Consider the following 14,641-nt stretch of genomic DNA (forward strand, 5'->3'; position numbering starts at 1 on the left):
CATTTTTAGTTAATTTTTGTATATGGTATAAGATACAGGCCAATGACTCCCAGGGGTGTAAATCTCCCTGGCAATGCAGGATATGACTCCTGGGGATGAATCTGGACCCGGCATCGTGGGATTGAGAATATTTTCTTGACCAAAAGGGAGATGTGAAATGAAACGAAATAAAGTTTCAGTGGCTGAGAGATTTCAAATGGAGTCGAAAAGTCACTCTGGTGGACATTCTTATGCACTATATGGACAACACCTCTTGGGTTTTAATGTGTTGGAGTAGCTAGAAGTGAATACCTGAAGCTGTCAAACTCCAACCCAGCAATCTGGACTCCTGAAAATGACTGTATAACAATGTAGATTACAAGGGGTGATAGTGTGATTGTGAAAACCTTGTGGATCACACTCCCTTACTCTAGTATATGGATGGATGAGTAGAAAAATGGGGACAAAAACTAAATGAAAAATAGGGTGGGATGGGGGGATGATTTGAGTGTTCTTTTTTATTTTCATTTTTTATTCTGATTCTGATTCTTTCTGATGTAAGGAAAATGTTCAGAAATAGATTGTAGTAATGAATGCATAACTGTATGATGCTGCTGTAAAGAGCTGGTTGTACACCATGGATGACTGTATGGTATGTGAATATATTTCAATAAAACTGAATTTGATTAAAAAAAAAAAAGATACAGGCCAAGGTTCATTTTCCTTTCATATGGACTTTTAATTTTTCTGGCACCCTTTTGTGAAAAGACTGTCTTCTCCATTAAGTTATCTTGGCACTACTGTCAAAAAATCTTGGCAATGAATGGTGGCAATGGTATTGTGAATGTAATTGACAGCACTAAATCATGCATTTGAATGTGGTTAAAGAAGAAATTTTGGGATATATATATATATATATAACAAAAATTTAAAAACAAGACAGTACTATACAACACAGTGAACCCTAATGTAACCCATGGACTATACTTAATAATACAATTATAAAAATTCCCTTTCATCAATTTTAACAAATATACCACATTAACGCAAAGTATTAACAATAGAGTGGTATATGGAAACTCTGTACTTTGTGCATGATTATTCTGTAAACCTACAACTTCTCTAAAAATTTGAATATATACATATGTCTATTTCCAGACTCTAAATTCTGTTCCATTGACCTATGTCTCCATCCTTTCACCAATACCACATTGCCTTCATTACTGTACTTTACATTAAGTCTTGACATTGGGTAGTGTGAATCATTCAACTCTGTTTTTCTTTTTCAAAACTGTTTGGCTATTCTAAGTTTTTGTACTTCTCTAATTTTACAATTAGCCTGATAATTTCCACAAATAAGCCTTTTAAGACTCTGAATGTGATGTTATTGAATGTATACATCAATCTGGAAAGAAATGACATTTTGCTAATACTGAGTCATTCAATCCATGAACATATACTATATCTCTCCATTTACTTAGGTCTTCTTTGGTTTCTCTTATCAATGGTTTATAGCTTTCAGCTTAAAAAAAATCTTGCACACAATTTGTTAAATTTATCCCTAAGTATGTTATTATTTGGTGCTATTGTAAATGGTACTTTCAAAAGTTTTCATTTTCAAATTGTTGTTAGTATATAAAGTATAACTGATTTTTGTATGCTGACCTTGTATCCTATGACCTTGCTAAACTTCTTAGATCCAGTAACTTTGTTGTATATTCCTTGGGTTTTTCCATGTAGACAATCATGGTATCTGCAAATAAAGGCATTTTTATTTCTTGCTTTCCAATCTGTATACCTGTTATCCCTTTTAGCTGAATTATTTCACTGTCTAAGATCTCCAGGATGTTGAATAATGGTGGTGAGAGCAAACATCCTTGCTTTGTTCCTGACCTTAGGAGGAAAGCATCCAGTATTTTACTATTAAGTTTGACGTTATGGCTGTAGGTCTCTTAAGCAGACTGAGGAAGTTCTTTTCTATTCCTGAGATTTTTATAAGGAATGGATGATGGATTTTGTAAAGTTGCTTTTTCTCTATCTATTAAGACATCATTTGTTTTTTTTTTCTTCTTTAGGCTACTGATAGAGTGAATTGCATTGATTTATGGATATTAAACCAACCTTGCATTCTTGCACTAAACCCTATTTGGTCAAGTTGCATTTTCTATTCTTTTTTATATATTGGATTCTATTTGCTAATATCTTGTTAAGAATTTTTATTTTATGTTCATGAGGAATACTGACCTTGTAAAATCTTTGTCTGATTTTGGTATCAAGGTAATGCTGGCCTCATAAAATTTGAGTTGGGAAATGTTCTCTTCTATTTTCTGGAAGACCTTATAGAGAATTGGTATTACTTCTTCCTTAAATGTTTGTAGGATTGGCCAGTGAAGACAATGAGTTTTCCTGTAGGTAAATTTTTAGATTATCTCTTACTTCTTAAATAAACTCTAGTAGTTTATTTAATTACTAGTCTTTCCAGGACATCTAAGTTACCAGATGAATGGATATAAAAATTGTTCATAATATTCCCATATTAAGCTTTCAATGCAGGTAGGACGTTTACTGATGTCTCTTTTTTCATTCCTAATATTGATATTTGTCTCTTTTCTCTTGATCAGTCTGGGTAGAAATTTATCTATTTTATTTCTCTTCCAAAGAACCAGCTTTTGGTTTTAGTGATTTTCTCAATTGTTTTTGTTTTCAATTTTATTGATTTCTTCTCTTAACTTTCTTTCCTAGTTTCTGCTTGTTTTAGGTTTAATTTGCTCTTCTGATTCTTAGTTTCTTAAGGTACAGGCTTGGATCATTGATTTGGGACTGTTTTTGTTTTCTAATATAAGTATTTAATGCTACATAGTTTTCTTTAAGCACTGCTTTAGCTTAGTCCCACAAATTTTGATGTGTTGTATTTTCAGTATCATTCCGTTCAAAATATTTTTGAATTTCCAAAAATATTTGACTCATGGGTAATTTAGAAGTAAGCCATTTCATTTCCAAATATTTAGCAATTCCAGACATTCTGTTATTAATTTCTAGTTTAATTCCATTGTGATCAGAGAACACACTTTTTACGATTTTAATTCTTTAATTTTGTTGAGGTTTGTTTTATGCCCCCAAAACATGATCTAACTTGATGAATTCCCCCATATACACTTGAAAAGAATGTGTATTTTACTGTTGTTGAGTGCAGTGCTGTCTAAATGTCAATTAGGTCAAATAGCTTAATACAGCACTGATTTTTGTGTCTACTACTTCTATGGATAAATGAGGAAAGAGTGCTGAACTCTCCAACTAAAACTGTGAATTTGTCCATTTCACCTTTGGGGTCTTTCAGTTTGTGTGCTCTTGAGGAATTGACCCCTTATTCATTATATAATGTCCTTTCTAAAAAAAATATTTCTTGTTTTGAAGTCTACTTTGTCTTGTATTAACGCAGCTGCCCCATCTTTTACCTACTTGTAGTCTTGAAGCTCCCAGCATTCCTCTGGCCTACCCTCCTCCCAAATCCTTTATTTACAGATTCAAAGTCCTTTGACTCCTTCCTTATCTATCCTCATCTCTCACCACTTCCTCCTTCATGGAAACCACTGCCCCCAACACTCATTTTATTTATAATTAACATTGTACTTTCCAGGTTCTGGGACAATGGATTCTCTCTTTTGCATCATGTATTTTCACTTGCTATTCCTTTACTGAGAACATCCATACCCTCCTGCCTTCACTTGATTAACTTTTAATTATCCTTCAGGTCTCAATAAAGTAACTGAGAAGGTAACTGGAAAGCTTTATATGACACCATAAACTGGATTATATGCTCCCTTTCTGTGCCTCCACTGTATCCCATTACTATTCCTCTAGCATTCAACATGTTGAAATTATTTTGCTGTCTGTATCTCCCTCTAAATTGTAACCCCCATGAGAGATGGGGCTGCTTTACACCTTGTTCATCATGCTATCCGCATTACTGTTAAATTCAGATATCCTTACTTTACTGATAGAAACAGGCACAAATCAGGACAGGGGAGTCAATGGCAGAGTGGAGATTATAATTTAAGCATACAGACTGTCAGACCACTGCACTGATCATGGACTCAGGCTACAACATTTAATGCCCACCATGTCTTATCCTGTGAGGCAGTGTACGACTTGGACTTAGAAGACCTTGGGCAATCCTTCCCACTTTCTCTGAAATTGTTTCTTTATTTCTTACGTAAGCAATAATTATGTCAAAGTGACAAAGGATAATTAGATGAGAGGAGATAAAGCAAAAGCATTTTATAAATGAAGCAATGGTACTCAACATATACATTTATCTATCATTACCTAATCCAGGGTGCCTAAAGTTTAATGGCTTATTTTTCTCCACCAAGTGTTCTCTATCAGTTTCCTTAATTTCCTAAATTTTAAAATTCATTTTTATTTCAAAGAAGCACAGAATAAATGTAAATTTACCTTTCTTTTTCTGAAGTTTAAAACCTTTGCCATCCAATATCAATTTTATGAGCAGATTCTTAAGTACTTGCAATGGGTTAAATTTAAATTCTTGATCCCTTTATTACAGAGTAAGGAATGATCAGTTTTGGCTAAGGGCCACACCAACATTATAAGATTTAGTTATTTCATTTGAAACAGGAAAAAAAAATGTTGAAGGAAACTAGCATTTCTCAATAAAACATTATAAATATCCAGGATGTGTATCAAAATTTTAAAAAAATAACTTTTCAGGAACATTGTTTTTTTCCCATGTCCAGTACAGTAAAGTTAATTAATGATTATGTTATATGGAAATGGTAAACATAATTCGTACATGTTCAATGAACATTTATTACCAGTGTCATGGTTATTCAGCATATTATACTCTGTTAAATAATATCTGATGAGTTGACATAATGAGAATAAGGATAATTAGCTCTTTTAAGCCAATTTCAGGAAAGTGGAACATTAGCAGGTAAATTCTACAACAACTGTTCAACTTACTAGAAACTCCAAGAAGATAAAAAGTCAAATCTGGGAATTACTCATACACTTTCATTAATTTATTTATTTTTAAATTATTGTCTATAGACAGTATCAATCAAATGGCTACTTTTACCAACAAGAAGCTACAGTGAGGGGAGACCACAGACTTGAGCGAATATCTGCCAGTTGGTCAAGGGGGGCAGGATCAATCAGCTATTTATATATATTTTTGATGCAAGACATCACATATCCTGTGTAGTCATGGCAGGCTTATGAAAAACTAGTTCCACCCTGGGAAAACATGTTGTATGATAAACAGACCATAAACAGAAACTACAGTGGCACTCGGTGTGTGTGTGGGGGGGGGGGGTGTAAAATCCAGCTGGGTTTCTTTATCCCTAATCCCACTTTCAGCTGCAGGTTTTTTCCAGGAAGAACAGTAGTTTAATTTACACAACACTCTGCAGAAGTCAGGGCATGGTCATCCTTCTCTAAATATTACAAATGGATTTTCCCTGAACTCCTGTAACAACGGGACCTTAAAGTGGTTGCAGGTAGGAAAAGGTGAGATTAAAGTAAAAATACGTGCCTCCAAAAAAATAATAGCTTTTAAGGAACACTGAAGAGGTAGGAGTATCGTTGAGACAAGAAACAAACAAAAAGGAATGCAGCACTGAACACAAATATTTTTCTAGCTTTGAACATGAATATTTTTCTAGCTTTCAACATGGAGCCACAGTAGCAGCTGAAGAACATCTGGTTTTGCCAGCTGTCCTATTAAGTACCGACCTTTTTATCCCAAGTTATTCCAGTACACCAGTAACTGCCACAAATGCAGATCAACCAAGTTCCCTTCTTGGTTATCAGAAGAACAAGTCTAAATCTAAGAGTGAATGTAGGAAAAAAAAAAATCAATGAAACACTACCAAGTAGAAGGAGTTGTAAGGTAAGACTGAGAAGTCTTTTCTAAGGCAGAGATAAATGGGAGTGTGCTTAATAATCGCATTCTTTCCTCCTTGTCCCTGGCTAGCCGACAAGGTGCAAATCGACCTGTGCTCTGCGGGCGTGCACACCGGCCAGTACGGTCTGTGTTTGCATTCCCCCAGACACTCTGGCTGCTCTGAGCCGATAACTGCACACAGAAGCCCTTCGCGTTGCCCGAAGCCCACTATGTGCCAGGGGCATACCTTAACACACCTCATCTCTTTTAATTACCTTTGAAGTGGGTTCTATGCCCTGATGAAGAAACTGAGGCCTGAGTTCACACAGGAGTGCTGCCAAGCCCCGCACTGGGGCGCACTCTGCTGTCCTGGCACTTGACCACGTGGAAGTTTCCTCTCGCCATCAGCGCAGTGGGTGCTGGGATACCTGAAGGAAAGGGCGTGTCTTGGGTACTATAGTCACTAGGCAGGTTGTGACTGATATGAACTCCCTTTTCTTCTTGGCCGCAAAGTCCTCTAGAACTGCGAGGAAAACTGAGGACCAGGATATGCGAACTGCCAAAGGTGACAGAGCCGGAAGTGTGCACAGAAGGACCTGGAAGCCGGCTCGCACACTCTTTGCAATTCTCAAAGTCCGGTTGTAACGTTATGTGGAGCCTCTGTCTAGCTCACCCGTGCCCAGAAACCTGTAGTCTTTGACGGGAAGGGATCTAGGCACTCCTGGATCATTTTCCCGTCACCAGCCTTCGTCCTCTGGGGAAAGCTGCGGCCCGCCTGGTGGCCCCACCCGCAACCAGCTGCAAGGCATCGCGCCAGGAATATGCTGCCTATTCCCAGGCACTCCCTCCCGCCTCGGCAGCTTGCCTCCTCCTCCTCCTCCTCCTCCTTCAACCTTTGCCACCTCCGCCCTCGCGCCACGGCGCGCCCACCCCGCCCCTCCCGTGCGCCTGGCGGCTCTCTGCTCACGTGGATTTCCTCATGGACTGGCCGCGCCAATGGCAAGGCGGGGCCTCGTGCTCCCCACGCCCCACTGTGCCCCGCGCCCTGCAGCGAGCACCCGACCCTCAGCGCGCACAGGCCCCACCCCGTCCCGCCAGGGGTGGCCGGTTTGCCGCGTGTCGTGTGCGCGTGCGTGCGGTAGGGGTTTGGCAGACGGGCGGGATGCGGTTCGCGCCGCTGAGGCCGCAAACTCCTGTGGGAGAGCGGGGGCGTCGCTGCCCGCTTGGGTGGAGGAGGGGGCCTTCCCCCCGAAAAGGAAGGAAGTCCCTTTCGCGGGCGGCACACGCTGCCCATTTGGCGTGTTGAGTGGAATGTCAGAAAGGATAGTCCCGGATTTTCTCATTTTACAGCTAAACGCAAACCACTGGAACCCCTACCCCACCCCACCGCGCCTCAACCACTCTAGTGTCTGGAACATCAGCATTTGCTTCGGCTACAGCTCTATAGCTACCTCAGCATCGACTGCGGTGGTAATGGTGATAGTCTACTAAACTGCTGCTATGGCCAGGTTTCCCACCCTCCAGTTGGAGTAGCAGGCTTAGTGAGACTCACTGCCCCATCAAAGGCCACACAGCTGGTCAGGGCATGCTTGCAACTTTAAGTGATATTTAGACTTCATACATCAACTTACCCCAATTACAAGTATTCCTAACCAGCTTTTTGGTGGATAGTGTTATCAAGAAAAGATAAGACTGTATCTGGACAACTTTGCTATATTCGAAATCCAAAATAACTACCTTAGGACAATTGTCTATATTCCAAGCTACACATCCTTTAAGAACAGGAAGTTTGTTTTTTTGTTGCTATTTGTTCCTAATGGCCTATGGTAAAGTGGGGCATTCCTGGTGCAGGACTTAAGTGGACATATATCCCCACATGTATCACATGGCAATACTTTGTTTAGCTTGATTATGAGTTCTCTGGACTTTTTTAGGTTGGTACCTGGGTACAAATACCATGGGAAAGTAATTCCAAATCTGCTACCTTACCCTCAGATTTCATTTTCTAGAGAATAGAGAATTACTGCTACTCCAGTTGTTCCTTCCATCTTCATTATTACTATTCTACTGAAGATTAAAACTGAAGATTATTGTTAGAAGGTAGTAACATTGAGAGAAGGATTAAGGAGCCATGAGAATTGAATAACCAAAAGCATTTACTGGTTGACATATAAAGTTCGGATCCGTTGTTGCCGTCCTCTCACCCAAAGGTTTTAGAACCTGGTGACTATTCACTGATTGATTTTATTCACATATCTGTTCATAATGTTTGAAGGAATATCTTTCCTATATTTGGCTTTCTATGTCTTAAATTGAAATTTTGGCAGAATGGAGGCATTGGAAATGGGGGGAGCAGTGTCAGGTATTAAGTAAGGGAGGAGAATAACAGCATGGTTAAGGGAGATAACAGTGAGCTCAGAGGTAAGATGAAGACAAAACAAAAAAAAAGTTCATAGCAGATATACCAATTTATGCTATGTACTAATACTAATGGTAAGCTCCATTATTGAGCAGGAAGATTTGTATATTGTTTATGGGGACTGAAAGAACTTCACCATTTCCTCATTTGGGGGGTCATTTTAGTTAAAAGGCCTGAGAGTTGCCACCAACAAAGCAGGAAGGGAATAGGGAAGGGTTGATAGATAACTGCCGGAGATCTGGGGTCAGGAGGATCTCAGTTCCCATTGTTTTAGGATCTCCACCCCCAGCCCCAATTTGAAAATCAAAGACTCTGGTGCAGGAGTAACTGGCTAGAGCCAGGTACACAGGACTCTGAACTTGGGGGGTTGTTGCTAAAATTACTGAGTGGATCCAGCCAATAAGGTTTCAAATGCTATGTCTACCTTGGGCCACATGTTGGAAGGCATCAGAGAACATACTGAATTATGACCTCCTTAAGGGAGACACCCAAGCACCTAGCATAGACCTTGTACATACCGAACCTCACCAAATAAAGATCTACTTCAATACATCCTTGTGGCAACTTCTAGTCCTCCTAAAGTTAAGATTTTAGAATATTTGCTGAAAGAATTGTATCTTTTGAAATTATAAAACCCATGATTGAAGATTTTTAAGCACACATCTATATTTAGCATATAGCAGTTTGCTTATTTAGGGGTGTCATCTTGCAACAAGTTCAGGCTATTTGGCATAGTGTTTATAAAGGTGTTCAATTGGCTAAGTTATTCTGTCAAATCCTAGTTCCAGCATCCCTACTCCCACAACTTTTGGAACCCTAATGCTTCCTGTTTCCTCTAAAAGATAATAGCAGAAATGCTGAGCTGTATTTTGATTTGCCACACGGTGATGCTGAAGTAAGAATAAGAGGAGAAGGGGTGGGAGTTGGGGGGAGGGAGGGTAGATTGTAACAGGAGCTAAATCCTGAAGATGAAAGAATTCAAAAGCTGTCATCATATGATGATTGACGAGGGAGAAATAGATAACAAGTATGCTTAGCCAGGCCACAGCTAAAGGTTAAACCCAGGTGAACAGCCCAGAAGAGCATAGACAGGTAAGTCATTAATTGCATTTCTGTTTACATCACTCCCCCTTCCCACTGGGCAAATGTAGGTTCTGCCTTGATTAGACGCAAATTTTTAAACCAGACAGAATCTTGGAGCTCATGGCTCATTCTCCACACCTATCACATTAGCAAACTGAGTATTATTAGGTAACTTGGCCAACACCACACAGCTAGTTAGTAGCAGAGCCAGGATTAAAACCACTCTCTTCCCTACTCAGAACTCTTCCCTCTTGTGTACAAAATGGCCACCACCAAAATGAGACTCCATCCATCAAGAGGTAGAGACTCTTCCTTCTTGAATACACATTGGCTTTGTAACTTGGTTTGACCAATAGAATGCAATGAAGGTGACATTCTGGGACTTCTGAGCTCAGGCCATAAGAAATCTGCTTCCTCCCTGTGGGAGCTAGTCTACTGACTGATGAGACATCACCGAGAGAGAGAGAGAGAGGCCCTGCAGAAAAGAAGCTTCAGCTAGTCTACTGACTGATGAGACATCACCTAGAGAGAGAGAGAGGCCCTGCAGAAAAGCACCTAGGCACCAGACGTGTGACTGAAGCCTTCTTGGACCTTCCAGTTCAGTCCAAGCCAAATGCAGCCAAGTAAATGACTCCCACCAGATCACATGCAGCGAAATAATTGACCAACAGAGCGCTGCTGCAATTCCTGACCCAGACAACTGAAAGACCGCTAAATCCTCTACCTTACTTTATTAACTTATCTTAATAAAGAAATCAGGATATGAGACTCTGGTTAGGTTTCAAGTCTTATTAAGGAATCTAGTCATCCAATACTTTCATGTATGCCAACAGTTGTTATCAAGACAAAAATGGCTTTCTGCTTTAAATTAACCCTGAGAATTCAATTTTTATTTACATCAGTTTATTAATTTGCTGATCCACTCATTATAAATATTAACTATACTTAGCATTTTACTGTAATAAAACTCTCTCCAAACCTTAAGGCTCTGGTTATCTAATGAATAACAATCACCAGAAAACTTAAGAAAATAGCACTTAGTTTGCTCACTAGTCTGCAATTTGTATAGGGCTCTGTGGGGCTGCTGATGTCTGCTCCAGTCAGTGCAAGTTAAGGCTGGCTTGAAGGCTGGGGGATGGACTTATGTGAGGGCTGGGCATTGTCACACATCTGGTGGCTAGTTCATGGGAAAAGCATCAAATAGCTGGGGGCGAGAACAGCTGTGCTCCGCAGACATCTCTTTCTTTATGGAGCCTATTCACATGGTCTCTCTAGCATGATGGCTTCAGCCTGGCCGGAAGACTTACATATTGGCTCAGAGCTCCCAAGACACACTCCAGAGAAAGAGATCCCAACAGCTGTTATCATTTGTATGACTTAGCTTTGGATGTCATTGGTCCACACATATTCAAGGAGAGGGAACACAGACCCTGCCTCTCGATGGAGGAGTGTCAAGATCACATTTTAGGGGAGATGTGAAATGGGATGCATTGGTGCCACCATATTTGGAAAATACAATCTGCCTCACCCAGGTTCCAAGTTCTGCATCTGAATTTCATGCTAGGGATAGAAACATGGATAGAAAAACTAATTCCATAAAATTTGATTTTTTTTTTTTAAACAAACTGTTACTGCTAATTGCAACACTTCTGCAATTAATTCAGTGTCCTTTTAGATGACTTGGTTTGGGGACTATAGTTCATCTTCCTCTTCCCTCAAGGATTTGGATTAGAACGAGGGTAGGGGGAATATAATCTACTGTGATTGAGGTTTTGTAAACCCTCCGTTTAAAAAAAATAGATTCACTGCTTTCAGTTGGAACAAGTAGAGGATTCATAACAAGGCTGAGAAATCTGGTTCTGACAGCCACATCATTTAAAGAAAATTAGTTATGTATGTTCTGTAACAGGCTTGGATGAATAATAACACATTCCTACATGTGTGAACATGGACACACGCACACACACACCATTCTTGCAGTATCATTTGATTCCTAAGTGATTTCCAGCCTCTCAGCCCAGGTTTACCTGGTGTTGTTTTTCTAAAACCTGGCAATGCCACACATTAGGTATGTGGTGACTTTTTTAAAACCGTTGCCCAGCAACTTGCAAATGGTCATGGTAGGAAGGAAAGTGTACAGAATCTTACCTTTATTCTGTAGGACTCGACTTATGGAGACATTATAATTAGCCAAGTTGAAGTTTTTGTGTGAACAGAAAGGCTAACATTCCATTATTGCAAAATTGTGCCTCAGGACATGTACCTATCGCAGAGGAGCTGCTAGACTTCTATAGCATTTTGTAGTCATTTTGTGAGCCAGCCTCTTGAAATTGTTACAAGTAAAAATAAATACCCAGCAAAAATTACCCATATATTTCTTACAGATTATTGTGCCCATGTTAAGTACTTTTCTATCTCTAGTCTGACCTCTAAACCTAGATTTTCCTCTAGAACTAAGTTTGTTAAAGTTTTATTTTCATCATAATTTGCAGATAAGATTTTATGAAGATTTTAACGCTGACTTTTAAGACTATCTCTGTAGATTCTGCAATTTTTATCAAAAAGCTATATCACCGAAAACTTTGGTATGTATCCAATGTTTGCATTTTAAATCATCTTCCTAACAACCTGATTTCAGAGATTTTGCTCGTCAGCTGACCCCTAACATTTCATGCCTGAAAGTTAAATACATCACTAACAGAATCCATCAATGAACAAATAATTCTTTTAGAATGTGAATTATCACCCTTTAATTATTTGGTATTTTCATTATCATAGTTTGTCTTTCTTAAAGCTGAACAATCCAAGAATATTTTTGCAAGAATCACAGCAATGGAATGAGGAGTGAGTTCGTTCCGAGCTGAAACATTTTAACATTTCCGTTCATTTTTTGAAAGAATGAATTTATTTTAAAATTGTGTGTTAGGAAAAAGGAAATTGGGTTCAGTGCCAATGAATGGTAAAAGAATGCTGTGAGGAGATAACTACAATCTTTAATCTAGCAACAGAAATATAATTGCAAAGAAAAAAATCACACAATATATCTTTGTCACAAGATGATGAGATGCGTCACTTTTCAAGTAGCTTTAAAAGAGAAGCCCTGTCTCAAAGCCAATGGGTCAACACATCTCCTGGCCAAATAAGGCAAGGGCCAGCCAGCACGCTGTGGTTTCAATCCTTCTGTATGTGCCCCTTTTTACAAAGCCACATTAACCAAGGCAACTGGGTTCTGAAAGTAACTTTCATAGGCTACAGATTCACAGAAATTCTTAAGTAATTTTCATTTAGAAATGCGAATATTACTGGAATCAATACAGTTCATTTCTATCACCTTCTCCATCCCCCATCCCCCCCAAAAAATTAAAGAATGATTTGAACTTGCCCTGCTAATGTTCAGCTCAAGTTGAACTTTAGGCCATGAGCTCTGTGACTATATGGAATACGTGATGGCTTTCCCTTAACCCTCAAGAGTGGTTCAGCGAGTGTTTCAGGTTCGCTCTGGGTTCCCTCCACCCTGGAGAAAGTTCCCAGAGAACTCACCCAATTGCCTTTTCCAGTTCTGTCATTAAGACTGCAATTGCAACTCAGTTTAAAAATAATCGCTTGTCATTTCACCTAATCTCTCTGAGCATATTTTCCCCTATTGTAAAATGAGGATAATCCCACATGTCCTGCCTTCTTCACAGGATGTGTGAAGGGACAAAAGTCAGACTCTAATTAACTTGAATTGAATGAAGACTTACCTGCCCTAGGCCCTCGAAGTGCATTGTGTGCATTATTTCACCAAATGCTCATAATGACCTGACAGAAAGGTACACAGAGGGAACTGAGGCTTAGAGAAGTTTAGTGCCTTGCCCAAGTCATAGCTGGTAAGTGGCAGGGTCAAGATTTGAACTGCCTTACTTCTAACCACCCAGCTACTCTACATCCAATATAAGAAGGCATATGAAATCAACGATTAAATGGTAAAGTGCTACAGAAATATTAGATATCACTATTTTTAAAGCCTCCTAGCCTTTATTTTAAAAAGTTTCCCTTTCTGTCAACTTGGGAGTGTGGCATTTTTATCCAGATGAATATTTTAATGATATTTTTCTTCCAACTCTTTGCCCTAATTGATCCATCTATCACTTTACAATGCATTATGTATAATCAAAATATATTTCTGGTCAGAGATTATGGAGGTTCCCCAGGACTCAGTGGATTTAATTTTTCTTTTTCACATGGTTTCATCTTTTGTAGAATTAGCTCTGATGTGAATAATATTTTCACATAACTGCAAATACTTTTTCATTCCACATAACTTTCTAATGATGTTGCTCAAGGAAACAACAAATGCAAACTTTATTAATAGGAAAAGCCATCATTAAAATAAGAAATTAAATGCCACAGCTCCCTAATATATATGATCAATATAGAAAATCTGTAAAATACAGAAAAGTCATTTATAAATTAAAAGAAGAAAAAGTATGATGGCAAGACAAACACAGAAGCATGTGGGTAAGCAGCAAACCCTATTTCCCCTCCAAAAAAAGAAGAAAGGCTATGATAAAGCTGTTCTTAGAGTAAGGAAAAAAAAAGCATTTTAACATAAAGCACATGGTTAGAACTCTATGATATTTGTTAAATGAGGATCAGGATGACATATTGACCATAGCAAGTTGTCAAAGCTTTTCAGCTGTAATTAGATAAGAATCAAAAGAATAGATTGCTAAGCAACAAAATGCTCCACAGAGGTCGGATTTGGCAGATACCTTGAGATGCTAAATTTGCTAAAATCCCTAAGGAAACTCTCATGTCTAGAAAATTCAGCTCTGAAAGAAAAATGTCAAATGTTTAGTAGTTTGCATTGGGTGGTTTGTAATATATTTATTTGTAAAGAATGACCTGAGTATTGATTCAGGCAAATGTCCATTCTGGGACCAGAGCAAAGGGTCAGACTATTCCTAGAATTCAGAGCTGTACCTTGGACTTTAGAGGAACATTTGAGGCAGAAATGTGAGTAGAAAGCAGGAGATTAAACTCTGAACAGGAGAGGTTCCCATTCAAAGGAAGACTATTACTAGAAATGCACAGTCAGGAGTATCTGTTACTGTATTTTTAGCTAGTGGCTGGAAGGAAGAAATCTAAGAAGTAAACCGTAAGATCCCAAAGGGCAGGAACGGCATCCCAGGAGACCGTCAGCATGATCTGAGGTGACAGAATCTCACAATCATCTCAAATGTGTCTGCTCCTAACTCCGTTACTCTTTAAATCAG

At 39.0% G+C, this 14,641-nt stretch overlaps 1 long non-coding RNA gene across 12 annotated transcripts in view; it reads right to left on the reverse strand.

The window, feature by feature from the left end:
* Positions 1-14,641, reverse strand: part of LOC119507563 — a 112,289-nt gene that overhangs the window by 79,477 nt on the left and 18,171 nt on the right. For 10 of the 12 annotated variants that reach the window (XR_005211318.1, XR_005211319.1, XR_005211321.1 and 7 more), the window contains exon 1: positions 6,157-6,640. The exons of the other annotated variants lie outside the window; for them this stretch is intronic. This is a non-coding gene — a long non-coding RNA (uncharacterized LOC119507563). Of the gene's footprint in view, positions 1-6,156; positions 6,641-14,641 lie in introns of those variants that run through there. 12 annotated transcript variants of the gene reach the window in all.

Source organism: Choloepus didactylus, chromosome 1 (genome assembly GCF_015220235.1).
Source record: "Choloepus didactylus isolate mChoDid1 chromosome 1, mChoDid1.pri, whole genome shotgun sequence".
Lineage (NCBI taxonomy): Eukaryota > Metazoa > Chordata > Mammalia > Pilosa > Megalonychidae > Choloepus > Choloepus didactylus.